Source organism: Calonectris borealis, chromosome 3, assembly GCF_964195595.1.
Source record: "Calonectris borealis chromosome 3, bCalBor7.hap1.2, whole genome shotgun sequence".
NCBI classification, from domain to species: Eukaryota; Metazoa; Chordata; class Aves; order Procellariiformes; family Procellariidae; genus Calonectris; species Calonectris borealis.
In genome coordinates, this window is record NC_134314.1 from 128987256 (window position 1) to 129015124 (window position 27869).

At 47.8% G+C, this 27869-nt stretch overlaps 1 protein-coding gene across 2 annotated transcripts in view; it reads left to right on the forward strand.

Annotated features, from left to right (window-relative positions):
• Positions 1–1124: 1124 nt before the first annotated feature.
• The window catches only part of RIN2 (Ras and Rab interactor 2), an 85625-nt gene continuing 58880 nt past the window's right edge, over positions 1125–27869 (forward strand). The window contains exon 1 of one of the 2 annotated variants that reach the window (XM_075147905.1): positions 1125–1416. The gene's annotated coding sequence lies outside the window, so the exon portion shown is untranslated. The remainder of the gene's footprint in view (positions 1417–27869) is intronic. The other variant, XM_075147906.1, reaches the window with a different exon arrangement.

Consider the following 27869-nt stretch of genomic DNA (forward strand, 5'->3'; position numbering starts at 1 on the left):
GCCCTTGAGACAGCTTGCGGAACCCAGCACTGCTTTCACAACCGGCAAGCAGGATTACTTCAGCTGCCTCCAGCTCACGCCAGAAAAGTTCCACACCTCTCTGTCAAAAGACAGCTGTAGATTACATGAAAGCTGCAGTAACAGAAGCTGCTCGGATGCATGAAACGGTTGCATCCATGAGCCAGCCAGGTCTCTTGTGCCTGAAGATTAATGGCCACTTCCACAGAAGCCGTGGATTAATGTAAATGTCACCACCTTGTAAATAAGACAGCATTCCTTTGTCCTACTTCCTCAAAGCTAGGGAGGCATCCACCTTTCATTGTCAGGCTCTGAATTTTGGAATTGCTGTACCCCCGTTAAGTAGATTTTTCCAGTGCTGTGTGTCTTTGAATATGTTCCTAATCACGCTTGACATGTCAGCTGCTGTCTTCAGTGGTTGCTAGCATTTTTAATGGAGACTATATTTACAGAGAAAGCAGCTGCCAGGCTGGAAGGAAAATCTTGCTCTCATTGTTTTGCGATTGAAATAACTTGCCCTGAAATAAATTTAACAAACTTGTGAAACACTGAGTGTTCGGATCCTGGAATGAACCGTGCAACACGCACATCCTAACGGCATCGATGCTGTGATTTATTATCTGCAGTTCGTAGCTGAAGTCAGTGAAAAGAGTACATGGGACGAATCCTACAGTGGGAAAACGGGCGCATGAGAAGACCCCTTCCCCCCAGGCGGTAACAGGGCACGTCTAGACCAGGGGCTGGGCGGTCCCCCCGCGCTGCCAGCGCCAGCTGACGGGAGGCGGGCGGCGGGAGCGCTCCGCGGGGCAGCAGCGCACAGCGTCCTGCCCGGCTTGGAGCCCGGTCGGTCAGAGGAGCGGCCGAGGCCCGGCCGTGCCCGGGCTCGGGAGCGCCTCTGGAGCCCGCCCTGGCGCTCCGTCCTGGGGCGCCCCTGAGACCGTCGCCGGCTCTTCCCGCGGCGCCCGGCCGGCGGCCAGGAGGGAGCGGTGGCCAGAGGGCGGGACGGCGGAGGGGCGAGCGGCGCCGGGAGGGCCCCCCCTCCGCCCGCTGCAGCCCCCGCCCCCCGCAGCCCCCGCCCCCCGCAGCACCGCCTCTCGGCCCCCCGCGGCCCGGCCCGGCGCGGCCCGGGTGAGGATCGCGTCGCCAGGCCGGCCGTGCGGAGCGCCCTGGGCCCGGCGGCTGCGAGGGGAGGGCCGGGCGCGGAGCGGGGGGCGGGCGAATGGCGCAGGCGCCTGGCCGCAGGGGGGAGCCGGCTCCGGGGTGAAGGGAGGGGCGGCCCGAGCCGAGCGAAGCGGCGCGGCGCGGCGGGCACAAAGCCGCGGCCCCTCCCCGTGCCCCGGCCCGGCCGGCCGGGGGCGGCTCCTGCCAGCGCTGCCCGTTGCTGGCCGGCGGCGCGAGGTGAGGGGCGGGTGAGGCGCGGGAGCCGGGCGGCTGCGGGGATCGCGGCCCGGCGGGCGGGGCGGGGCCGGAGCGCGGCGGAGGGGGCCCGCGGGGCCGGGGCTGCGGCGGCCGTTTGAAACCGTCTCCCCAAAAACGCGCCGCAGGAGCGGGCGGGCCGGGGGAAGCGAGGGCCGCGGAGAAGGCCGGGCCGCGGCGGGGCCGGGCGCGGGCTCAGCCCCGGGCTGGTGCCGCGCGGTGCTGCGAAGCATCGCCCTCTGCCCCGCCGGGACGCAGGTGAGGAGCCCGGCTGCAGCCGGTGCTCTCTTCCTCGCCCCCTTCCCCAGCTGGGCTGCCTCCTCCTCCAAGGGGAGGCCGGGTCGGGCCCGGCTCCCTGCGGCAGTGCCCGGGGGACGTGCGGCAGGGCCCTGCGCACCCCGGGCTGCGCTCTGCCGCTCGGCCTCTGCACAGGGTCTCGGGACCGCTGCCTGCCTGCCCGGGGACGCCGCTGCCTGCCTCCCTCCCTCCCTGCCTGCCTGCCCGGGGACCCCGCTGCCTGCCTCCCTGCCTGCCTGCCCGGGGACCCCGCTGCCTGCCTGCCTCCCTGCCTGCCCGGGGACCCCGCTGCCTGCCTGCCTCCCTGCCTGCCCGGGGACCCCGCTGCCTGCCTGCCTCCCTGCCTGCCCGGGGACCCCGCTGCCTGCCTCCCTGCCTGCCTGCCCGGGGACCCCGCTGCCTGCCTGCCTCCCTGCCTGCCCGGGGACCCCGCTGCCTGCCTGCCTCCCTGCCTGCCCGGGGACCCCGCTGCCTGCCTGCCTCCCTGCCTGCCCGGGGACCCCGCTGCCTGCCTCCCTGCCTGCCTGCCCGGGGACCCCGCTGCCTGCCTCCCTGCCTGCCTGCCCGGGGACCCCGCTGCCTGCCTCCCTCCCTGCCTGCCCGGGGACCCCGCTGCCTGCCTCCCTGCCTGCCCGGGGACCCCGCTGCCTGCCTCCCTCCCTGCCTGCCTGCCCGGGGACCCCGCTGCCTGCCTGCCTGCCTGCCCGGGGACCCCGCTGCCTGCCTGCCTGCCTGCCCGGGGACCCCGCTGCCTGCCTCCCTCCCTGCCTGCCTGCCCAGGGACCCCGCTGCCTGCCTCCCTCCCTGCCTGCCTGCCTGCGGACCCCGCTGCCTCCCTATCTCCCTGCCTGCCTGCCCGGGGACCCTGCTGCCTGCCTGCCTGCCTGCCCGGGGACCCGGCTGCCTGCCTGCCTGCCTAGCTGGGGACCCCCTGCTGCCTCCTGCCTGTCTGGGAACCCCGCTGCCTGCCAGCCTGGGGACCCCGCTCGCGTGCTTCCAGCTGTGCCTTCCAGCCAGCGTCCCTCCTGCTGCTCTTCCCTTCTGTGTAACTAGGTCATACAGACTTGGAAGGAGAAGCTTCATGGTGGTTGCAGTGCGGTGCTAACCTAGCTTAGGGCCTTGGGCAGGACAGCAGTACACGCTGTTAACAGTAGTTTAGCCAGGCTTAACGAAGAGTTCTCGGCCTGGGCGTCTGTGTCCCTTTTCTGACTGGAATAGGGGTTCCTGGGGGCCAAACGACAGGGATACAACGTATGTCTTGCCAGTTCCTCTTCTTAAATATTTCCTTATAAATATTAATGGTAAAAGTTCATTTTAAATCACACAGGTCCGATTTGATAGATGTAGAAAAGCAGAAGGTGTACTTTCCTCTGTTAGCTTGATTCCTTAGTCTTCTCATCCTTCCAAGCTACTCAGCTCTCATTTGTTTTATTTGCTTATTTCCTAAAGTGCAACCCTTAAGCCTTTTTAAGTAAGGAGCATCTTTGCCAGCACAGCTGTGTTGATGAGGATTGAGCAAAACATGCTTTCCACCTGGTATTTCTGTGTGGGCAAAAGCCCCTGGGGTGACCAGGACAGTGCTTGCGGAAGTGCCTTTTCTCCATGAGGACATAGCTTGTGGGGAACAGCGGAGGGACTTGTCAAGTGACTGGGGTTAATTGTGTTTGCAGAAGTGCCTGTTTGCCCAGGTGTAGGCTACAAGGCTGATGAGGCAGTGCTTAGAAAGGCAGGTACTCGGAGCTGTAGACTCTATCACTCCGCAGCTACTCCATCTTCAGTTCAGCTCTGTCTGCGCTGACTCTGAGTAATGCTGTGTTTTGCTGGGATAAAATGTAGCCGTGTAACCCAGCTCTTACCTGTCCTCAGGCCAGATGTGTGTTAAGTTTCATTAGTTTTAGATCTGTTTAGCTCTAAAAATATTTAATAGTTGGGACCTGAATATTTAGTTAGATAAGCAGGAAGACTATGGTAAATAGAGTTGTCTGTTAATCACACAGCTACACAAGAAAGTTGTGCTGTGATTCTGAAGACGTTTATACGGAACAGTCCCCTGTGTTTTACCATATGTAATCCTAGGATGCATTTAATTTCATTGAGAGGGTTTGTATTCAATCCACTGCCTCATTCTTTGTGTTAATTAAAAACATAAACTAGGTAATAATTACCAAGAATATCAGCAGTATTGACTCTTCTGAAAACGATGATGAAACAGCTGTGTGCAACAAGATTCCTGTATGTTGCTAGGAATGCACTCACCAAATGGGTTTTGAGGCTGACTGTTTTCTTCAAGGGATTTCTGTAGTTTTCAGTCTGTTTATATTTGGTAAACTTGTAAATGTTTGGATTTTTTGTTTGTTTTTGCCCCTCACGGGGTTTGGGATCGGACAGTACTGTTGGAGATGGGCTTCCAGGGTGAGGTATCCCTGGTAGGTCCGTCTGTCAAGTCATGGTTGTGCCGTAGCTCTAATGCAGGTTTCCTCTCCAGCTCAGGCTTTAAAATGACAGCTAGCGTAAGTATTAGTCTGTGCTGAGAAATTGATCCTGTTAAGCTTCAGGATTTCAAGGTTGCTTGAAAAACTTCTGATGGCTTGAGAAACTTTTGTGCTGAACAAAGTGCAAACCCAGGAACGCGTAATCTCTGCTATTCAGAGCACAGGTGGCCCAGCTGTGGTGGGTTTTTTTTCCCCCCCAGAAGTTCAAATTCGCTTGTGTCGGGGCTATGCGACATGAGCGGCTGTGCTGGCCGGGGTCTGCCGGCAGCCTGTGCTCCCGGCACAGCTGGATAAGGTGTGTCGGGGCCTTGTGGCTGGCTTTGGTGGATTGCTCTATCACCCTGTTGCGCTCCTGGCCAACTCGGCGTCCCTCGCTCCAGCTCTGAGGCCCCACTGGGAGGTGTGGTCACGGTCTCTGTGAGAAACTCTGTTCAGTGTCCCCCCCCCGCCTCGCTGAAGCATATAGCGTGTGATCAGCTGTGTGAGGGTTTTGGTGTGTGGCTAACAGGACCAGGAGGGGTGGCTCTTGTTGCTCTCAGGAAGACGACTAGCTCTTTTACTTAAGGCTCAGGGGCATTTTTGGATTGTTTCTAAAGATAGATCAAACCTAGTAGTTATTAAGGCACTGAATGAATAGTATGGTGACTGAATTTTTCACAAGGGAGCTACTGCTTTTCAAAAAAAAAAGAAAGGCTGAACAGGGCTGTCAGTATAGCAGTTAAAAAGCTTCTATTATCTACTAGAATTATGTAGCTGTCACGTCGTAGTGATAAGTAATGTAATTCATCTCCCATCAGCAGGAGGGAATTGATAGAGTACTACATGAAGTAGGTATGGTCTCAGTCCTTAACACACATTACCAACCTGCAGTCACAGCTTATTAGCCCTGTGGGATCACTGAGGGGCTCTGGATCAGGAGCTGAAAGGGGCTCAACAGCAAAATCGTGGTCTGACCTTCCAGACATAGTGACTCCAAGCACAGTGTGGAGCAACATACAGAAAACTGGTTCTGTGGTCGTGTGTATTGCAGGCTCCATGGTTGTGCAGGACTTGCGTGTGGCTCTGAATACTTGGCATACCATACAGATCTCGAAAATAAGAGGTTTACATACCTCTAATCTGTAATTGGAGATTTATCAAGATGTCTTGCAAAAAAACTCTGAAATTCTTTACTTAAGAGTTGCTTGGGGAGAATGCTAAGCAGAGTCAAGTGTTGCCAGTTAAACCGTTTGTTTTGTTCAAGTTGCTTATCGTTCAATTGGTAGTGTGTATCAGGAGAGGGGATGGAAGCGTAGCTAAATATTTGGCACTCTGTGTTACATTGAGTCATCGTGTAAGAAAACAGAGGTGATGTAGTAGGAATTGGATGGATATGAGGCTTTAATTTCCAATACATGTCTTAGTTTAGAACACTGAAAATAAATTATTGCTGACACATAGAATGCTACAGCAAGACAATGCAATACAGTTATCCCGTATCTTCTTATGGAGCACATTACTGAGAGCTGGAAAGGATGTTGCATCCACTTCTTAGCATTTATGGTGCTTATGACCTAGAGTAGGACTCCTTATGGTCCTTAGTTTTATCTGATATTCTACCACCTGCAGTTACCCAATCCTAAGGCACGCGGGTTCAGCCTGCCTTGCTTGTTCAGGAGCCTGAGTATTTGTACTTTGAGCAGGACAAGGAGAAAGGGCTGGCAGGAACGTGGAATTTTCTTTGCCCCTCGGCTGCTGTGAGCCGCAACACAGTTTGTTGGTGAAAGGGTGGCTGCTACCGCTCCGCATTCTTGGCTGTAGAGTCTGAAGCGCTTATGTGGTCTGATCCTGCTTTTGTGATACTTACCTGGCAGGGGAGACATTCTATTCTATAACCCAGCCTCTTTTAATTTGACTTGGAGGGCCTCTTGTAGATGGACCAAGACAAACACGTGCGGTCTTTGCTCTGCCTTCTGTTCCGCAATGCTGCCGCAGAAATGAAAGGCGATGAAGGACCTACCAGGCATCACGGCGAGCCTCAGCCCATGGCTGCCTCCTCGGCGGACCTCCTGCCCTGAAAAGCACCCGCTCTCCCAGCTGATGGCGTGGTTGGCGGGACGGAGACAAAGGTTCGTGCGGTGTGGAAGCACGAGTCCTTTCCTCGTCCGGGCGCTGCACTGCTTGACCCAGTCGCGCAGCCCGCGTGCGAGAAGCGCGCGTGGAACGCGCGGTGCTGCTCTGCGAGCAGGCGGTGCGCGGGGACGCCCCGTGAGAATACGGTGACGGGGACGCGTTCAGGCAGCACCGGCCATTTTGTGAGGTGTCGCCTCGGGGCCTGAGGCGCGTTGTCAGAGGGGAGAAGGGTCGACTCATTAGGTGGCACAGGCGGTCCCGGTGGGTGAGCTCCGGGCTGCCCAGCTGCGCAGCGCTGGGCTTGCAGCTGCGGGCCGGCTGCCGGCGGTGGAGGTGGGGCCTCCCCCTCTGCCCGCGGTGGCCCCAGCGGCTCCGGCCCAGCCTCCCCTCCGAGGCCCTTCTGTGGAAGCAGGGCCGGTCCGCCTCTCCCGCTCGTAGGGCGTCGTGGCTGGGAGGAGCTGCTGGGTGGGAGCTGGGTGAGGAGGAGGAGGAGGTTGGGGAGGGGGCTGGCGGCCGAGAGGGGAGCTGTTTGGCTCGGCGGGGGGCGGGGGGGGTTACTCCAAAACCCACACCTGGCTCCCGAGGGGACGGAGGAAGCAGGGCAGGAGTCTCGGCACAGAACTGTCAGTGACTGCCTTTTTTCAGCCAAGTGCTGTTGCCTGAAGTTTTCAGGCAGAGCAACAAGCAGGATAGCGTAGCGCCGCACTCCCAGGAGCTCTGGTGCTTGGGAAGTCCGTGGCTTGTGAGGATCATGCTTCAGCCCAGTTCTCCTCTCTCGACAGCAAGTTTTATTCTTACTCTGTTAACTTCAAGGGAGTTGCTCCTGAATTTATGCTGTTAGTTGTGAATGCCGAATCAGGCCCAAGAGCTGGGTTTTATCCTTGTAACTTTTGTAGTTTTTTATGACCGTACGTATGTAAAGCCCACGCTTAACTCTTTTAAATAAAATTGAAAATTTTGCAGGATGGCTAAAGCCATATTTCTGTCCATTTTGGTTTTTTTCCTCACATATCATGTATTGAAAGCTTGCAGAAAGATTTAAATGTGTTCTCTAAGAAAAGAGACGAAAATTGATTGTGGTGCAATAGCGAGACTGATAGTATATCCATTCTTTGTGCTTAGGAGAAGTTGGGGAATGGTTTTTTTGTCTGCTATTCAGCCTAAGTTAGTTTGATTTGCAGTTTTTTGAAAATGGTCATCTGTCTACTGCAATGCTTTGAACAGAAGCTGGCTGATAAAGCAGATGTGGATTTTTGGTGGTTTTGGTTTTCTGCCTTGAGATCAGCAGAGAGGAATTATACTTGCAGGAAAAGAAATTGTGGAGCTGCAGTCACATTCTCTTGGTAGGTTCATTCTGGTTTTTTGGAAATGCTGTTCAAAACAATTAGCTCCATCGAAAATTACTGAGCGTTAATGCTGTACCGTTCTCTTTGAAGCTGGTAGGGATTCTACTATCAGTGTGAGTATGGGAGAGGAGTATGAAGATCGTGCCGCGATAGAGTGAAAATGGCAGAAGGAAGTTACTGGAGTCCTACCAGTCCTTTGGCAGGAATAACAGTATTTTGTGATATGTGATTATCATATGTGATTTGGAATTAGTGAACCCAACTGTGTTGGGTGTTGTGTGAAAAGACTGTTAACGATGCTGCACCGTGGAGGATTCTGGTCTGTGAAGATGATGTATACAAGAGGGCAGGATGAGGCAAAGGAAGTGCATTTCTCCTCCCCATCTTGGAACAGGGTTTCCAAGATAGCCTTGTAAATTAAAGCTCTTGGAAGGTGTGTTTCCTGTGACTTGTCTCTGAAGAGTAAAAGCCCTGCTTTGCACATAAGCAGGTGTTGTCTTCCTGAGTTCTGAAAAGCCTGAAAGCACTGAATCATTTTGTATGGTATTTAAAAACGAAGGGACAAATCCTTAGCTGCAAATTACTGTTGCTCCATTACAACCAGTGGAGCACTGCAAATTGACTCTGGTGAGGGATGCTATCGTCTCCCCCAACCTCATGTATGCAGGCTTAGAGGCAGAAACAACTTTATGCTGAGGGGCTTTCCTCAAAAAAAAAAAAAGCTATTCTTGCTCACTCCACTAGCTCCAGACTGTGAATGTCATCTGGCCAAACGCCCAGGACTAAACACAGTGCTCTAAACATGGTCTCACAAGTGACTTGTAAAGGAAAAGAAAAAACAAAAACTTTTTGGACTTTTAAACGGTTCTCTTACTTTTTTTGCATCCAAAATGATATCTTTGGCTTCTACTTTGTTTGCTGAATACAAATCTGTGCTTTCCAGTAATTAACTCCAGGGCTCTTTGACCCTGACTTTGTTGCAACATACTTCCAACATGAAAATAACCCAAAGTCATACTTGGTTTTCCTTTCACGCATGATGTGTATTACATATGCTGACATTCCCTTTCTTAACTTCCCTGCGCATCTAGAGCCTTGTCTTCCTCTTAATCCTTTGCTTAATAGTTTCTCTTACTGGTTTGTGCTTTTTGAGCATACGCCGAAATATGTATTTAAATACGTTTGAGAATGAATGTGTGGAAAGCAGTGAAAATATTTGCTTGACTAACTTGAGCGTGTTCCTCGCTGAGCTTACTGGCTCAGATGAAGACTCGGAGCCGTGGAGCATGGGAGGATGGCAGAAGGCAGGTCTGAATGAGTGATCAGAGCAGCACATGGAGTCAGTACACGGAGAAATGTTATTTACCACGGAAGAGTTCCCTCTTCTGTGTTCTTGCCCTGCAGATGCCTGGTCAGGTGCTTAAGGCAAAAGCCAAATGCTTTGGCGTGGGGTGGTTTTTCCTGTGTGGAGCAATGGGCAGAATGGCCAGCCTTTGTTTTCCAGCTCAACCTGGGCCCATGTGGCAAGGTGCTGCTTTTTACTCAAGCTTCATGCTGATTCTGTAAGTGAGCCTTGTGATGACTTTAACTTGGGAATTAAATAAGGCCCAGACTGAGGTCTGGGTATGCCTGCTGCCAGGTTTGGATCTGCTTGTGTGGGAAACTGCTCACCGCTTTCTGCAAAGAAGTTAAGTTTTTAAACCGAATTTCCCTTCCCCCCCCCCCCCCTCCTTCCATAGAACCACAAAACAAAACCATAACCTTCTCAAAAATAAACATGCATCATTTTGCCATCTGGGGCCTTGGCATGCTTTATGATGCATAACTTGCTGAGACTAATTTCTTAGGAAAATGGATATTGGCAACTATGAGATGCCAACACTCAGTAAATTGTTGCAATAATTATTTTGGCTACAGCTGGGGATTTAAAAAATAATAATTTCTTCACAGTGTTCACAGTAGTTAACACAAGATGAAAAATCATAACTTGAACACTTTGAATAGCTTGGGGGACGGAAGCCAGAGTTCTCTCAGTGTGTGTGCTAAGGGCCACACCTGTGTGGTGTCCCTGGCTGGGAACTTCCAGGGTGCTCTAGATCGTTTAAATTGTGTCTGCCCGTGTGCCACCGAATTACCCCAGCTTTCTACATCAGCTTTACTAGCATCTGTCTAGAGACAGCTCTTTAAAATGGTGGTTGTTTTGGAAGTCGATAAGAGTTCAGTTTTGGGATGTGTGAGTAGAAAATGCGAATTTTCAGTCCTGTGACTTTTGCTGCTAGTAAAAGTTTGAACTTGACTGACTTAAATAGTAGCTGCAGTAAATCTCGTATTCTGAAGTGTTTCTCTGAACGTGTGTTAGACCTGGGAGTTGCTGCCGAAGTCTTCGTGTACTGCTTTTAAATAATTGACATTTTAGAAAATCGTCTTTGAGCCATGAGTAAACTTTCCACTACTTAAGTTTGTTGGACTTGTAAAACTGTTTATTAAGTCAGTTACGAAGTGGGCCAAGAGCCTGCTCGCCCCTCTGCCCTGTCCCAGGCAGGTGCCATCCTTGCCTGCCATGTGAGAAGCAGACTGTGGCTCTACTTTGAAGTGGGGTAGAATCCAGGAACTTTTAATACAATAAAAACAGTGAACAACAGTTATTGCACAGCAGCAATGTTTGAGTCTTACCAACTTGTCACGAGGAGTTACGCAGAAAGCCTCAGTTCTAACTTGTATCAGTGGTCTTCGTTTTACGTAGTATATACTTCTTTGCAAACTGCGTTGCTTGGAACGTCTGGTTTATTTGTTCAGAGAAAAAGTGAAGATTCACTATCAAGTGAGCAGCTAGCTTTCCTTTGGTTAATTCAGATTTTCTATTTAGTGGTTCCTTAAAAATTCTTAATTCATGTTTGTTGCACTGATAAAGGCACAGCTCATCCATTTTGGCAGGAATTCCCTACAAAGATATTCTCAGCATTTGGCTTGCAGCACGTCCCTTAAAATATTTAACTGTTTTGCAAATTTTTTTCGAGAAGGTATGATCTGCCAAGATAAATATTTGGTTTGCTATAATGTGTATTCATTTTTTGATGTCTATATGACAAACGTTATTTCACCCCGTGGTATTTCATGAATGACGGGGCATATGTTAGCTATCACTTACAGGGTATTTCCCATATGGTTAACAACAGCTCTGGAAGCCAGAGAAGTGTTACAGCTCTGTCTTGCATGTCTTGTTCCTTGCTAAAGGTAGTATACTAGCACGCGCACGCTCTTTGGGCAGACATGCCGGGCATCTTCCTGTACTGCTGGCAGTCTTCTGTTTGCCATGCCATAGTCTAGACTTGAGAACCATTGCATTTACTACTGCTGGAGGCATTTGTTTGTTCTTTTTTCAGTATCACAGCCTGAGAGCTGTGTCTAAATTCGACCTTTTATTGAAGTTCATTTCAGGCCAAGGAAGACATGCTGTTGTGTCGTTTCACCGATGTGTTGCTTTTATAATGTTCTGTGTTGTGCTTAGCATTTAAAGGTGTTTTACATGTTTAAAGAACAGACAGTAGGTGATAGTTGTCTTTCGGTAGTCACTAATAATATTCTGATAATGGCTAGAACATTATTAGTTCTAATGTTGACCATCTAATAGTGATGTTCCTGGCAGGCCTTTGGTCACACCACTGGCGCACAGAATGTAAAACTAAGGACAAGTTTGGGGCCTTGGGGTAAGCCGAGTAGCAGGTTTAACTGAGGATTGCTGGACGGAGACAGTAACTTGGAAGGGGTGAATTGAAGCAAGTAGGCTTGATACCAACACATTGTTTCATACTGCCTTTTCCTTCACAAACAAAGGCGCGTGTTTGTGGGTGTACTTAAACCCCTGCTAGGAGGCAATGCATCAGTTGTGATGGGAAGACTCCTTGGCGTTTATTTTGTTGGGCCTTCCAGTTCCCACGCGTGGGTGGACGCCGCATTCCCTGCGCAGTTCTGCCTGTGAGGACCTTTCCTTTCCAGGCAGGGACGGGCTTGCAACGCTGGCTACGAGTGTCTCCTCTGTGTCGAGGCAGAGCGTGCCCTTTGGGCCCAACGGAATGGGGAGATAGCCTTTTTTTCGATAGCGGAAATCTTCGTTTGGGACATCTTACTGGAATCTGGTGCGTTAAAAGGACGACGAATTTAAGGAAGGTAGATCCACAGGTTCAGCTCATGCTCGGTAAGTTTTCCATTCAGCAAGGTATTTATGTATGTATAATTTTAGCTATGAATGGTCCGTCGGTTTTTCTCTGGTCATGTTTTTCCTAATTCACGCACTTTGTTAAAGGAGAGCTAATGCAGCATAGGCCAACAGATCGCATTTAACTCTTGAAACTATGGTAAAGGTCCTGACAAAAATAAAACGCCAAGTCTAGCAACTTACAGGTTGTGTACGCTATCCCTGACGTCTGTAAAGCCCTATGTAGTCTGAATGTATAATCTCCAAAGAAGGATGGCTCATGTAAAGTTTTGGCAAAGTTCATTATGTATGATGCCTGTAGGGTGGCTCTTTCAGCTTTTTATGGAATCCCTTGCTTTTATGCATCCACTGTCGGGTGGCTAGCGTAGAAAGCTGGTTGTCGGTTGAAAGCTTTTTGTCTCAAGCTTGCCAGCTTTTAATTGAAAGCAACATGGTTATTTGCTTGGCTACTTAAACCCATTTCTAGGCTAGCATCTCTTCCCTGCCTTTCAAACAGTCATCAACCCCAGCAAGGCCTTAGACCTTCCTCTTTCAGATCCAGTTCAGCAAAGTACCTGCACTGGAGCCAGCGCCACGCTGGTCTGTTGAGTCCTTGGCTCTGTGTTGTGAACGTGTAGGCTAATTCCGAATTGCCCCTAAGATGATCATCATTTAAATGCTGGACCTCCCAAGGCTACGCGTAAATGTCTTCTTGGGTTGTTGGGAAGTGGTGAAGTTATCATTTCCAGGCAGTCTCTTATGTTCCAGCCTTGGTGGTCATGAAATGGCGAATAAAACTGCTAGTGTTCCCGGCCTGAACATGGCACGGTGGCGTCAGTGTAATTTGTGTGTAGGTGTGAAACGTGTGAGTGCAAGGATAGGTATGTTTCTGTGTGAATTTACGCCTTTGAGGAGAGTGAGAGAGATGCCCTTTTGTGGCAAGCTGCTAAGAAGCACAGCAGCTGTTTGAAGGTGCTTGTGGGCTTGGAATGCATTTCTGATGAAGAGATTAACGAGCAGAAGTTGTCAGAAGTTCACTGAACGTGCAGGCTTCAAACAAGTAGCTGTCGCTACTGAATTCTGCAGTGCCGGTAGCACGGGGTAGTCGGTGTTTGGTGCCGTACAAAGAAGCAATGGTGGAAAGCTTAGACTAACGTGTCACTGGCAGGATGGGCAAAGCGTGGAAGGAGAAACAGAATTGCAGAGTGAAAAGTGATTCAGATGTTTTTAAAGCTGGGTTACAATCTGGGTCTCTTTCCACTTTGCGTTGCCGAACCATAGATTCCCTGGACAAGAGAGGGACTGCTGCAGTTATATGCTGCAGAATGTAACTTTTATCTGAAGGGGAAGAAGAATGGTTCTAGCCCTTCAAGCTAAGAATAAATGTGGGAAACAGGAGCTGAATGCAGTCAGACTGGCAGCTGACAGCAGCTGCTTCTGTTACACTTTGGGCTGTAAAGGCAAGCGAAAGAGCTTTGCTCCCACTTGAACCCTGTAGCGGCATTAGGAAGCCCAGCTGATTGTCTCTGGGCTGGTGAAGGAGGGGATGGGAAGAGTAGACCGGCAGTCCCTCTAGGCTTATGCTTTCCTGGTTGTCAAGGTATACTCAGCATCAAATGCCAGCTAATTATTTGGGAGGCGGGGGGTGTTGGCCTCAGCAGGGTCTTTCTGGGCAGCTCCAGTTGCCCTGTGTGCAGGCCTTGGGGGAAATAATGGAGCATGCTTGATTTCTGTCTTTAGGAGGAAGCCTATACCAGCTCCTTGCTGGGCATTGTTCATGTTCACCTTCTCCAGTAGGGGTTGGGGTGGGGCTTTGCAAGTAGGAGGAGACACAGGACGGTGATCCTGCCCATGGGAGGTCACGGTCCACAAACTGTGAAAGAAAGATGTGTATTTCCTCCTTGATTTGCCCTTTGGTGCGATGGTTTTGGAAGGAAGGCAAAATGGGAAAGAAATAATGAGTTTTAGGGGTGGATTGAGTTCCCCTACCTTAGTCACAGCAGGTCAAGTTACTCGCCCGAGAGATTTGTGACTCCCCAGAGACATGGGTTTGTGTTTGTGCAGGGGATCCATCACAGCTGAGGTACAGAAGAATAGAGAGAAATGAACTTGTTGGTGTTTATTTTAAGAGTGGTTGATAGACTTTGAAGGGTTTTTTGATGTTGCTGAATTTATCCAAAGAAGCTGTATAAAAATAACTGGCACCAGATGTGGAAGCAATAAAATATGCCATGTTAAGTCTTGAAACTGCGGTATGTAACCACAAGAACTATTTCACCCATTGGCAGCTTTCTCTTTATTATCTGCAGAAGGAGAATGATGGAATTCGTTAGCTGTTAAACAATTTAATTTTTCATTTGTAAAAGGACCAAGTAAACCTGTATCCCGGTATGCTTAGTCCTAGCTCCCCATTCACAATGATTGCCAATGTTTGTTGCTAGCAGTCATGGAAATCTTCTGGTACCAGTGTGTCAGCAAGAATTAAACCTAGAAAATATTTTGTCATCTGACTGCTGCCTCAATTTCCGAGTTTGATCGCATTTGGTTCAGATCAGAAAGAAAGAAAGTGACACTAGCAAACTCTTTATCTGACCTATGTACATAACGTAACCCTTGGTAAGTAAACATGGAGTTACCAATGTGTTTTACTTCAGAATGGTCTGTTGTTGTCAGTACTTTGACCCAGTTTCACCATTTCCACAAATGAGGCTTATTTTCTTCTAAAACGCTTATTTCGAAACACTTTGTCCCAAGAGAGAGGAGAGAGAAAACAAATTGTTTACACAAGCAAACTAATAGTGGAGAATTAAACACCCACACTTCCTTCTTCAGGAGTTCCCCTGCTAGTAGTTTCTATGAACTCATAAATCCAGCAAGGAAAGAGAAGCTTTCAGTAGTAATCAAATGGGTCTTGATGTGACTGCTGATGCTGCTGAGGAAGCAAAGTTTGGCGATGATGGTATTCCTTGTACCACTGGGGGAGCAAAAATAGGTTGGACAGAAGGGAAAACCGCTCATCCCAAAATCTAGGGAGGGGGAGGACCCTCTTTCTTCCATGTCTGGGTGAAGACAGCCTGGGAGAGGCTTTAAGCTTTTGTCTTTACTGTAAGAGGCAGTTGGTGGCTGTAGCATCAATACCTCCCTTTTTATATATGGGAGTGTATATGTCCTGGTCTTTTGAGGGGCTTGAGGAAAGAAGCAGGTAGGTGAGTTATTGGGGTGATGATCTTGGACCACCTTCTCAAATGCAAATAGTTGTTGGAAGAAGCGGGGGGGGATGAAAAGGCTGCTGCTCAAACCTGTGTAAAATGGCAGATCTTGGAGATGCCGTATAATACGAAATACATCCGTCTTTCCAGGATCCTTGTGCAGTTGGCTAGGGAGAAAGGGATAGAAAAGGAGAAGAGCTTTAGCAGGAAGTAGAAAATAATGAAAACTGCGAAAGGTGAAGAGAATTGGGTTGGTGGATGGAAAACTTACAGGTACAGGGAAGAAAGCTGGCAAAGTCATAGGGTTTCATCCCCAGGGGTTCAGCTGCAAGAGTGAGGGCAAGTTGGGTGTAGGGGCTGGGGTAGGAAAGACTGGGGCTGGTCAGAAGAAGCAGAATGAGAGAGGAGAGCTAGTGATAGACAACCTGATGGAAAAAGGGAAGAGGGCCAGAAAAGCAGCAGTGACCTTTGCATTGTTGATGAATTGCAAGTCAGCAGTGACAGAAGAAGGAATATCAAAATGATGGAGGTACCTGAGATGGTTATCAGAGGGAAGAATTGTCCTCTGAAGGAGGATCAAGAAGAGCAACACGAAGACAGGAAGGATGACCTGTGTTTACATGACTTGGAAGTGACACAGATTGAGACCCGAGCCAGGAAGCTTGGTTGAGGCTAACATTGTGAGTCTCATGCTCTATATATAAAAAAAGGAAGAGGAGTGGAATTAACTTGGGACAGATATTTCAACAGCCTTCAGCTTTGAATTTCCTGGGTTTCATTGGTGTGTTTTCACTATTGAATATTTTTTTCCCATAAAGAAATAGGACGGAAGAAGAAACAATAAACAGTGTTTATCAGAATATTATGTCATGTTTGGCTTCTCTCATTTATTTGGTGAAAGTATATTTAGAAACCAAATTGTAGATTCTAAATATTTGAGTATCTAAAACTCCCTTGTCCCTCAAAAAGAAAGCATCTCCCAAATGAATCCCCCTAGCCCCCCAAATAAGAAGCAGTTCAGTTATATGAAAAAAACATAATTAAAATAATATTTCAGAGCATAGTTGGTCAAAGTTGTGGGTGAGTTTTCTCATAAAACAATCACTCTTTATAAGCAGACTTACAGTCTTGATCCTTATGGGAAATGTACAGGTGCCTCAAATGATTTTGAGGATTTAAACTTCCCTCCTAATTTTTCCGAATAAGTCAGGTAGGGGCAATACCGTGTATTATGCTATCTGCAGACTTTGTTCTGAAGAACTGTTAGATTGCCCTATTTATGCCTCCCCCCACCCCCAAGCAGATCCTCAAACAGGCAAGAAATAAAGACTGTTCAAAGTACTTGTTTTCTCCCTGGGATCTTGTGTGTGTGTTGGGTTTTTTTAACTCCTGGTAACATTATGAAATAAGTCTAGGCATTTCATCTCCTACGATGTGTATATGGCGTAGCTGAAAGGACAATGAGAACGCTGTGCTTCGGTGATTATCCTGCTTGCTGTGTTGGCACTTGTACGACAGTGAACTGACTCACAGACGTGGCTCAGTCTGTTTTTTCCACTCTGTATAGTCAAAGTGTGGTTCAGGAACAAATTACGCATTCTGAGCTTGATGGTAGCTTTCTCTGTACATAATGCAGGTTAGCAGCGCTGTGTTGTAGTAACGCAGCAGGTCTGAAGTCTCTAGTGGGGCAAACCCAGCTCACCAGTCTGTCTCTCTAAAGCCAGGACAAACAATAATGCAAGCTTTCTACATTGAGTAGCTTATCTATTCGTGGCTAGTGGATCCTGACTAGGTTAGGTCAGGGAAAACTCTCTCTGGTATAGGCATAAGTGTTTTGCTGTCTGGTATATTTACGTGGGAGGTCTTTGTATGGAGAGCAGTGAGTTTGGTTTAATTAAGTGAAAGGTTTTCTTGCAGTCTTTTCTGTGCACAAAACAAAATAGATCAAGACATAAGCACTGTTGTTTTGAAGTTTTTCTAGTTAAAATATTTTCTTTTGTTTATTGAGAAATAAATCTTTTACTTGCTTCTCAACTTCATGGTTTGCTGTGTTTGCACACTGATTCTCCAAGAAGAGTTGGTAACCGTTTTGGAAGTGTGCTACAAAAAGTGGTGCTTAAAGCAGTTGGCGTAAAGAAGGGAGCGCTGAGGGAATAAAGCAGCAAACTGTCTGTAATGTCTATGTGTCTATGATGTGCAGGTGTTTAAAATGAACAGCGCAACCGCAAAAACTTGCATGTGATTTTCCTCATATAGACTGTTTGATTACATTAATCTCTTGGTCAGAAAGCAATAGTGGAAATGTAGCTAATGACATGCAAATACAATTGTTCTTGAAGAAAAGGCAAATCCCCAACTGCGTAGCTTGAGTCCGCTCACGTTAGTCACTTGGTGCTGACCTGGTGTAATTCAGTACGTAGCAAGCTTTGCATTCTTAAACGGACATGGTGAAAATTGATCCTTTCAAGATCCAAGAATTCCAGCGGATTTACACTAGGTGACCCGGAGCACTTATTCTACTTATTTTAGGAGGGAAAAATGAAGTTCAATTGTTCTAATTTTTTTCCATTCATTTAACGTTAGATCAATGTTTGCATATCACTCACTAGGTGAGCTGCCAGGTTTTTGTACACATTTTCCAGGGGTAGATAGATGATAGGTAATAGTTATGGTTTGTTTAGTCAAGTTGTCCCTGTAGAAAATGGACATCCAAACTTTTCTTGCTCTTGCTGGAGAGAGCTCCAATAGTACATTAAATTGTTTGCTCAGAGTTTAGAGCTTTCTGCACCTGGAGGTGTTTTCTCACCCAGCCTGTGTGTTTGTATACTCAGGTGTGTGTCATTTGCCAATAAATACAAAGCTAAAAGTATTACTAATTATTTAAGCTGATATGCTTTTTGATTTTGTGCTTTCTATTGGGTTATGCAAATGCAGTACTTCCTGTGTGATGAAAAGTGAAAGTGGGTTTTGGAGAGGAGGGGGGCTCCCACCCCCATGAGAAACGGAGGAAGAAAAATAATGCTTTTGCTCTGATAACTTGTTTTTTCAAAACAAGCAAACAAAAAAGCCAAAAAAAAAAAAGCGAAGCAACCTGCAACACCAAGTCTTATACTTGATTTTTTTATTGTTGTGTATTAAATAGAAATTAAAGAAAATACTCCCGTGGTGAATGGGAATACACACAGCTTTGTGAAGTCTTGGCAAAAACCGGAGGTTGGAAGGGGCCTCCGGAGGTCAGCTAGTCCAGCCCTCCTTCCGGTCGGATCGGGGTGCTCGGGACCTTGGCCCACCGAGCTCTCAATGTCTCCAACGGTGGAGACACCTCAGCCCCTCTGGGTCCCTGTTCCAGTGTTTGAATGCCCTTGCGGTGAAAATCTTTTTTTCTTACGTTGAGTTGAAAGCTCCTGTGTTCCACTTTGCCCTTTGTCTCTTGTCCTTTTAGTAATGTGCTTTGGAAAGAGTTTCTCTCTTCTCTGTACCCTCCCATTAGGTGGTTGAAGACAGCAGTAAGATCTCTCCTAGCAGAGCATTACAGAACAAAGAAAATCTCATTGAAATGAGCCAAATGGGTGCAGCACTTCTCTGTAGTTTGGGGATAACGTGTGTGTCTGTGTCTCAGTGGGAGTGTTTCCTTCACACGCACTTTTGATACTCCTTCTATGTGGTCTCTCCCTGTTTCTTTGTGATATGTCCCACTCCTCTGACCGTACCTCTCCTTCCTCTGTATAAGCACTGATGACAGTAAAGGGGTATCACGCGTGACCCCCATCATCACAGTACCTGAAACTCTGTCAGTCCTGAGTGGTTTACTCCTTGAAAAAACCCTGTGAGGTAGGGCAGCTGTTCCCAATTTTGATGGGAAACGAAGACTAGTTATATATCAAAGTTCTCACCGGATCTGAGACCAGCTTTTTAAGTCTTGAGAGTGCATTAACCACTGGGACATTTTGTCTTAATGGAATCGTGCATGGGGTCAAACAGGGCACAGATGCTTCCTGAAATCACAGAAATATCTTCCTCTTTTAAAGGTGATGCCACACTGTTTAGATTTGTCTCATTTTAGATACACATATAATCTGAAAAGTGACTCAAATGCTCCCCTCGCTGTTGGACTAATTCTTTTAGAAGTGGCTGGAGGATGAGGTATCAGCAGGATTTGCAAAGCAAGCCAACCTGGGGTGCTGGCAGCGCGAGCATCAACGCTAGCCAGAGCTACAGAACGCGATGGTAGCTTTCTCCACTGCTGCCAGCAGTGAAGGCTGTCACTTTTGCACTGATGCTACTTTTTGTGTTGTTAAGGTAACTTAACCTGCTGGCTAATATGTGATCACATTAAGTGAGGACTGTGAAGGCAGTAATGTTGAGTACAGGCTTGCACAGCTGTAGTATCCTGAGGGTTGTGTGTCTTGGGATGTGTTATTGTGCAGCTCCTTGATACTGTGAGTGTAGTTTTTTGTATGCAGCCTGAGTTTATATGGTCCACAAAATTACTATTTCATGTAATGTGCTAATAGCTTGAATAAAGAAAAACGGGTGAAATTGTTCCTAACTAATACAAATTAAGAAGTGGCCCAGGTGGTTACATGTCTTAACAGTTTTTACCAAGAAATTCAAGTATTAGCCCTTAGCGTGGACTCAGCTGAAATAAAGCTACTGTATATTTAACTAACTTATTAGTTAGTTAAAGCAACCTGTGTACTGAAGAGTAGCAGCTACTGTCATCACTGGGAGCTATCTGAAAAACAAGGTGTCAAGTGTAGTAGTTGCTGATGACCTGACTCCACAGCTAATAGGTAAACCATTAGATCAGTGGGGGTCTAATGGCACAATTTACATATTTTCTTTTGAATGTGTCACATGAAAGATGAGCCTAAGGTCAACACCAGAATAAGGAAATGCTGTTTGTCCCCCAGCTAATCATGGCCTTGATGTCTCATGCTGTGCTGAAGTTGAGGTACACAGCAAATGGCACTTTCGGCGTTTGTATTCAACGGTCTCGGAGTGAGCAGTACAACCTTTTAAGTAGAGCTTGGAATAACAGATATGCTCAGTGACTTATGGCTTTCTTATAGATTCTTCTTGCATACCATTTAGTATGTTCTATACTGAACCTCATTCCAATACTTGTGGACGTCGATGGAAGTCTTTCTGTTGGTTTTATGAAACACAGGATGTAGCTTCTTAGGCATTGGCTACCTCCTGAACAATAGTTTACTTCTTTTAACTATGGAGTTGAACAAAGAAGAATCTTTGCAAAACATTTCTTAGGGAATAATGGAACAGTTGCTTGCCATTATAATATAGTTATTTTCTTATAGGGAGATACCTATTAAGCAGATCAGTGATGCAACAAACACAACTAGAAAGTGCTATTGCATTATATTTGAAAGAAGCTATGTTTTGTCATTGTTCAGTGGCGTACAAATTATTTAACATATTATTTTATTTTTTTTAATAGTGAAGAGCCTAAAAGATATTTAGGGTTATCTATTAATTGAAAAAAAAAAAAGCAGCTTTTGCAGTTCTTTTAAGGTCACTTTTCTGTCTTGCAATCCATGGCTAATTTTTACTTCTAAGGTCAAACAAACAACTTGAGTTCCATCTGCCCTTTCCACCCCCCCCGCCCCCGTGTGCTGCTTTAGGTAAACAAATGGAATCCTTTTCAACGAATTATATGAAGAAGACTTTTTCAAAAGCAATTTGTTTTGCCCTATCTCTGAAAAGCGAATTGCTTTTACTGGAAATCAGCTGAAACTTACTGCTCAGTATTTCTGAAAACACCGAGCAAAATGAGCGAGAGCTTTGATGTACGTAATACTCTGCCACACTGGAGAAATGTTTTAAAATGGGAGTCATGCATGTTTTAGAGCGCTGCGGAAATTTAGCTATCTGACATTTATAAAACAGTTTGGACCGGATTATTAGTGCTAGAAATGCAATCTTTATGGCTTATGCGAGCCTGAGTAATGTTAGAGTACACGTAGTCTGTGGTGCTTGTTCCACTGCCTCTGATACCATACACCGAGAGGATGTATTAGCCCTTGATGGACCTGAGAGGAGGTTCTACAAGTGCAGAATGCTATAAATAGTGTGCTTGACTGTGCAGAGAAGTTGCGTGTCTCTTATCAGGCTAAGAAGATAGATAAAATTAATTCGTTCGTAATTCGTAAGCCTCTGAGATAATTCAGCAGCATGTGGGTAGTTTGAATTGAAATTAGAAAAGAACATTTTGTGTGTGAATTATTGATGTCCAATGTAAGAGGAGTGTGTTGGGTTTTTTTTCCTTGAGGCAGGTGAATACTGTGACATTTCAGATACGTTTTGTGAGGTTTCAAGTTGCCCGGTGAATTTAAGGTACCAGAAGTCAATTTTGGTTTAAAAACAGTTATAATCACGGAGCATCAGCCACACCATCCTGGCTTTTATGTGTGGCTGGCCTGGCTTATTCTGGTGAATTTGAAAAGGTTTGATATGTACCTGCTCATCTTTTTAAAGAGCACCTTTGTGGTTTAATGGAAGAACTGGCAAAGGTTAACTTCAGCTAAGGCAGGTTCTGTGCCTAGGCTCTCCCTGTAGCCAGGGAGGGGAGAGGCAGGTCTAGGGGACCTCTGTTAAGTGTCCGTTCTGTGTTTTCCTCTCCAGAGTTACCCTTTCTCCGCTGGCTGAGGGGCACCCAAGAGAGATTGACACTCTCCAAAATAAAGGGAGTCCTTGTTACTGTCTACTGGTGCAATATAAAACTCTGCAAACAAGGAAAAGTAGAGCATGTCAGAGGAAAGACCCACAAACTGTGGCAAATAAATGGTAAACTACGAGGCATCTTTCCATGTTTAGTACTGAATTTATCATTGCTTCAAACATGTATACCTTAACCATTAGGTAAAGATACCTTGTATGCAAGAACCCTCTGGATGGATGTAAGTTCAAGTTTGATCTGCTCTATTGCGGTGTTGCAGGATTTCTTTTGCTGTATGTTACAGGTTCACAGAATGGTGATAATGGAGAATATTGATCATGAAGTAGTCCTAAAAATTTACAGATCTGGAGAACAGACAAATACCACATAGTAGTTTTAAGAATGTCGGTGTACATTTTGGCAAGTCCTTAGAAATGTAGGTGAAGGTATCCCTTTCCTTCCATCAGGTTGTTTATTTTATCAGGAAAATCTTATTTGTACTTTCTCCTGTCTTCTGAAGTTTTGCATATCTATAGATACTGTGCGTGCATTAATAAACAGTGACATATACTTCAGGTGCTGATTTTCCAAAGCATGCTGCAGTGTCCTTACCTGGCTTTCAGTAGAGTCAGCATGCCTGTATTTTTAAACGCGATGAAATAGAAACTATGGTGTGTATCAGGAATTGTTAGGTGCAAAAGAGTAAATTGTAGAAAAAGGTGCTATACTAGGTGCAGTTCTCTAATATCAGAATAAGCATATCTAATCACTTCACCCTAGATCATGGAAATATTTGAGTAGATGGAAGTTTAAGCTATTGAACCGGCAGTAGGTCAGGTCTCTGCTTCCCCCTTGCTGCATGGAGGAATGTTATCTCTGGCAGTGCTACGGTCAGAGCTTTGCTTGGTGCCTCTGTCGGACAAGAAGTTAGGAGTTATGACGGGAATGCTGAAACCCTCCTCATTCTCTGGGATTCGTGGTACAGGGGAGAGAGATGCTTTCCCCAGGTGCCTAAAGTAACCCACAGTCAAGCCCAGCAGGTGGTTATCTTGTGCATCTCCATCTAGATGCAGGTGCCGTAACCCATCTTTCTGCATTTGACTTAATGCTTCATTATGAATTCTGAAGCTTCTCCAGACCGTGAAGCTGTATGATAGTTCAAGCGATTACTTTTTCTTGCTTCTTCCAGGAACTGCAGCTCAATGTTAAACATTTTTAAGAGGTTTGAAAACATATTTCTGAATGTTTTCACTTTTATTATTCACTGGCTTTGGCAGGAATAACAGATGGAAATTACTGAAATACTGCAAGAAATTCTCGTTTTGTGAGATATCCAGGCCAGGGAATTTGGGAAGAACATGAACCTTCTGAAAGGTTATCCAAATCAAAGCCAATCTTACAAATGTATTTCTCTGACATGTCTAGAGGCAAAACAAGACATGAATGTATCAAAGTACAATCATTCTCTTATAAGAGATGTGGTAGTATCCTTCATGATTAAATGCTGTGCCAAAGGAAATGACTTGGGTTTTTATTCCTTTTCAGTAACGTGGAAAGTATGCCATGGGAGCAAGCAGGAAGAGGTTGTTTAATGGAAGAGGGGAAGGAGGAACTGTTTGGAAGGAGGGCAGAGAGACAGCACTAGCAGCAAACATAATCCTCTTGGTAGCGTGCCATGTTCAGCAAAGCTTAAGGATTGGATTTTCCGAGGCATTCAGTGTTTGCCTAACTGTATGCTGCTGTTGGAAGGAGTGATACAATGTCTGTTCGTGTCAGTGGGAGCAGAGTCAGGCCAACTCCTGCGCACTTTTCAGATGGGATTTTCAGATGCTTTCATTTCTGCATTTATGACTTCAGCATAGATAAAAGAAGTGGGTAGACAGCTGTGAGTGAGACAGCAGATCCATCCAAAATCTAATGGGACTTAAAACCTCTCCCAAGAGTGCCATGCTGAAACAAGTTCAAAGTAGTTCCTCTTTATCCTTTAGTCTCTTAAAAGGCTGCCAGTAAGCAGGATCTGGAATCAAGGGGAAAAAATAAGCCTGCAGGCAAAAGGTTGGTTGAGGCAGGAGTGATGACTAGCTGAAACCAGATGTAGAGAGATCAATGTATAAGTTTGGCAGTGATGTTCCCACTTCAGATTAAGTGAGATAAATACACCAAGCCTGGTGCATGGACTGGTTCACAGCCCCTGAAGATCCGAGTCTGTCCGGGTAGTAGTTCCTTAAGCAGTTGCTGGTATTTTATGGCTTAACGCAGAGTGAGGTGAAGCAGTCCTTGGAAAGATGGCTGTGAGTTTAACAGCATTGTTTCGTTAACCGGGATGAGGAGCATTGATACTTCAGGGTGCAAATACAGGTGTCAGAAATGATCAGCCAAGGAAACTGAAAACAGCTGTCACCTGTAATAAATTAGCAAGTTGACAATGTTGGGAGCTGAAGAGTAACCTTTGCATGATACCATTTGATATCTAGGAGACAATTACTCTGTGTAAGTCAAAGCTATGAACGGGGTGGGGTGGTGGGAGGGCAGTTTGCCAGCCGTTTGTTTTAGGAAAGAGGACTACTGGGAAAAGAGCAGCCATACTGCGTCCAAGTGCGGGTCCGTCTAGCCCATTACCCTCCTGGTTATGAGGAGGGTATGCGGTCACAACCCTGCAAACTCTTCACTGCACCTCCAGATGCTACACCTTGCTCCTCAAACTCATTTGCCGGTTCTTAAGGCATCCCTTCTGCCTCCAGATTCACCACTGCACGACACCTTCCCCTCACACTCACACGAGCCAAGGCAGTGTTGGGCACTGGCCAAGTTCTGGCTGTCCCCAGGGAGGTGGGCACTGGTGCTAGGAGCCCCGAAAGCTCATCTGCTTGAGGAGATCAGACTTCTGCAGGCTCTGGGGTCACACTGCTGGCCGGGCTCTGGCCTCTTCTGTGCAGGCCTCCAAGAAGTTCAGGAAGGCCCAGATGGCGGGGGCTGCCAGCCCAGGAGTGTGCAAGTGCTCAGTTGCCTTCTGGAGCTGCCCCAGCTGCAGGCATGCGAGGCAGGTCCCAGGGACAGGGACGCTGAACGGTGCTCTAGGAGCTGGATCTCCTGCCTGCCCGCCCTGAGAAGGCGTCGGTAGGAGAGGGGTGGAGGGCGCCGACTTTGTGGCTTGGCTCAGGGGAAGCCTCTGATTTGCGAAGTGTCTGGGTCCCTTGGCCAGGTCGCAAGACTCGGCCGTTCCTCTCTCACGCCAACCGTTTCGCCGTGTTCTCTGCCTTCCAGGGGGCTGCTGGGCTTCCTGCGGGCAGCCCCCTCACTGGGCGGAGCAGGCCTGCGTGGCGCCTGCCCGTGTCCCTGGTGCAAGCCGCAGTGGGTCCCCCTGCCAGCCTCCAGTGGGTTTCTGCACAGGCTCTGTCCGGAGCCAGGCGTCACTGTGGTGATCCTCGGTGACTGTGCTTGTCCTGTCCTCCCCCACCCCACAGAAATGCGGGTCTCTGATTAGCATTGTGAGTGAAAGGAGAGGCACGGCTCTGTCTGGAAGACGGGGCTATAGTGAAGTCCATGACTTGGCTGCTTTTCTGTAGCTCCTGTTTAATACTCGGGCTGTCGGAGTGACTGTCCGGGTACAGGGTTTGAACAAAATGGAGCAAGAGGCAAGGCAGTCCTACAGAGGGAGCTTCGGACCCTGATGAGGCTGCTCGTTGCTGCAGTGGCCCGAGAGGAACAGCCACTGCTGTGGGGATACGCAGTGCCTTGTTCTGCCTGCACCAAGAAACGAGGAGGCTTAAGAGTGACAGTGCCTGAAGTAGCAAATGGGGCAGCTGAAAAAACTTAGAAGCATCAAACGGTATGTCAGCGGTTGGGACGCAACTGACCCTTATTTCACTGAACAGAGTATTTGCTTTTAATTCTGCTGGTTGCCTTTAACTACCTCCTATCTTCTTTTCTTCTTTACGGGAAGAGTAATAATTTCCTTGGAGGAATTAGTGAGGTGTGGAACTGGCGGTAAATTCAGCAGCGTTGCATTTCAAATTTTGCAAAATGCACTAAGAGGCACGTTGGGGGAGTAGTAAGCACAGTTCACCTGTGATCTGCTCATTGTTCTGAAAAGTTAATGTGTGTTGCATATTTCTGCTTCCTTTTTAGTTTTTCAAGAGATTATTGTTTCTTGAAAAGGGTTGCAAGCAGTCATTCACGGCCCTTCTGCCTACATGTGTAGTGAGTGTCTATCTTTGTAAGATTTTTTAGCTCATAATGGTCAACTGGGGAGGTCCCGGACAACTGGAGGCTTGCCAATGTGACGCCCATCTACAAGAAGGGCCGGAGGGAGGATCCGGGGAACTACAGGCTGGTCAGCCTGACCTCGGTGCCGGGGAACATTATGGAGCGGTTCGTTTTGAGGGCACTCACGAGCCATGTGCGGGACAACCAGGGGATCAGGCCCAGCCAGCACGGGTTCATGGAAGGCAGGTCCTGCTTGACCAACCTGATCTCCTTCTATGAGCAGGTGACCCGCCAGTGGATGAGGGAAAGGCTGTGGATGTGGTCTACCTGGACTTCAGTAAAGCCTTTGACACTGTCTCCCACAGCATTCTCCTGGAGAAGCTGGCGGCTCACGGCCTAGACAGGTCCACTCTTGGCTGGGTAAAAAACTGGCTGGACGGCCGAGCCCAGAGAGTTGTGGTGAACGGAGTTAAATCCAGTTGGCGGCCGGTCACGAGCGGTGTTCCCCAGGGCTCAGTGCTGGGGCCGGTCCTGTTCAATATCTTTATCAATGATCTGGACGAGGGGATCGAGTGCTCCCTCAGTAAGTTTGCAGACGACACCAAGCTGGGCGGGAGTGTTGATCTGCTGGAGGGCAGGAAGGCTCTGCAGAGGGACCTGGACAGGCTGGGTCGATGGCCGAGGCCAATGTATGAGGTTCAACAAGGCCAAGTGCCGGGTCCTGCACTTCGGCCACAACAACCCCAGGCAACGCCACAGGCTTGGGGAAGAGCGGCTGGGAAGTGCCCGGAGGAAAAGGACCTGGGGGTGCTGGTCGACAGCGGCTGAACACGAGCCGGCAGTGTGCCCAGGTGGCCAAGAAGACCAACGGCATCCTGGCCTGGATCAGAACTGGTGTGGCCAGCAGGAGCAGGGAGGTGACCGTGCCCCTGTACTGGGCACTGGTGAGGCCGCACCTCGAATCCTGTGTTCAGTTCTGGGCCCCTCACCACAAGAAGGACATGGAGGTGCTGGAGCGTGTCCAGAGGAGGGCAACGAAGCTGGTGAAGGGCCTGGAGCACAAGTCTGATGGGGAGCGGCTGAGGGAACTGGGGGTGTTTAGTCTGGAGAAGAGGAGGCTGAGGGGAGACCTCATCGCGCTCAACAACCACCTGAAAGGAGGTTGTAGTGAGGTGGGGGTTGGTCTCTTCTGCCAAGTAACAGCGATAGGACGAGAGGAAATGGCCTCAAGTTGCGCCAAGGGAGGTTTAGACTGGACATTAGGAGAAATTTCTTTACTGGAAGAGTGGTCAGGCCTTGGAACAGGCTGCCCAGGGAAGTGGTGGAGTCCCCATCCCTGGGGGTATTTAAAAGACGTGTAGATGAGGCGCTTAGGGATGTGGTGTAGTGGGCATGGTGTGTTGGGTTGACGGTTGGACTCTGTGATCTTAGAGGTCTTTTCCAACCTTTATGATTCTATGAAATACTGTTCCTCACTGACAGGCATACTGGTGGTAACCAGGCTTTTCTCAGGGGAGTAGCTCACACAAACTCATTCTGTTCAGGTAGCAGAGATAAAAGTAAAAACAGCACTTGAAGAAAAAGGAGGTTGATCAGGGAATGTTTGTTATTTCCAAACTTTTCAAACATTTTAATTAAAATGACAAAATACAGAAAATGTGACACTGTGTAAAGAGTGACTTGTCATTTTTGCTGTATGTATCACTTGTTTTCCACAAGTAATGTGTTCTTGCGTTATTTGAAGGAAAAAAAAAAAAAAGACCGTAAACCCATTCTGCAGCCAGAAGAATGATGGAAGTTAAAATCCTTTTTGCATAATCCCCTCGCTTTTTGCTTGTGGATACAGCTGTGCTAACACAATGCAACATTTGAGTGGAGAGGTCTGCAAAATCCTGGCACCAA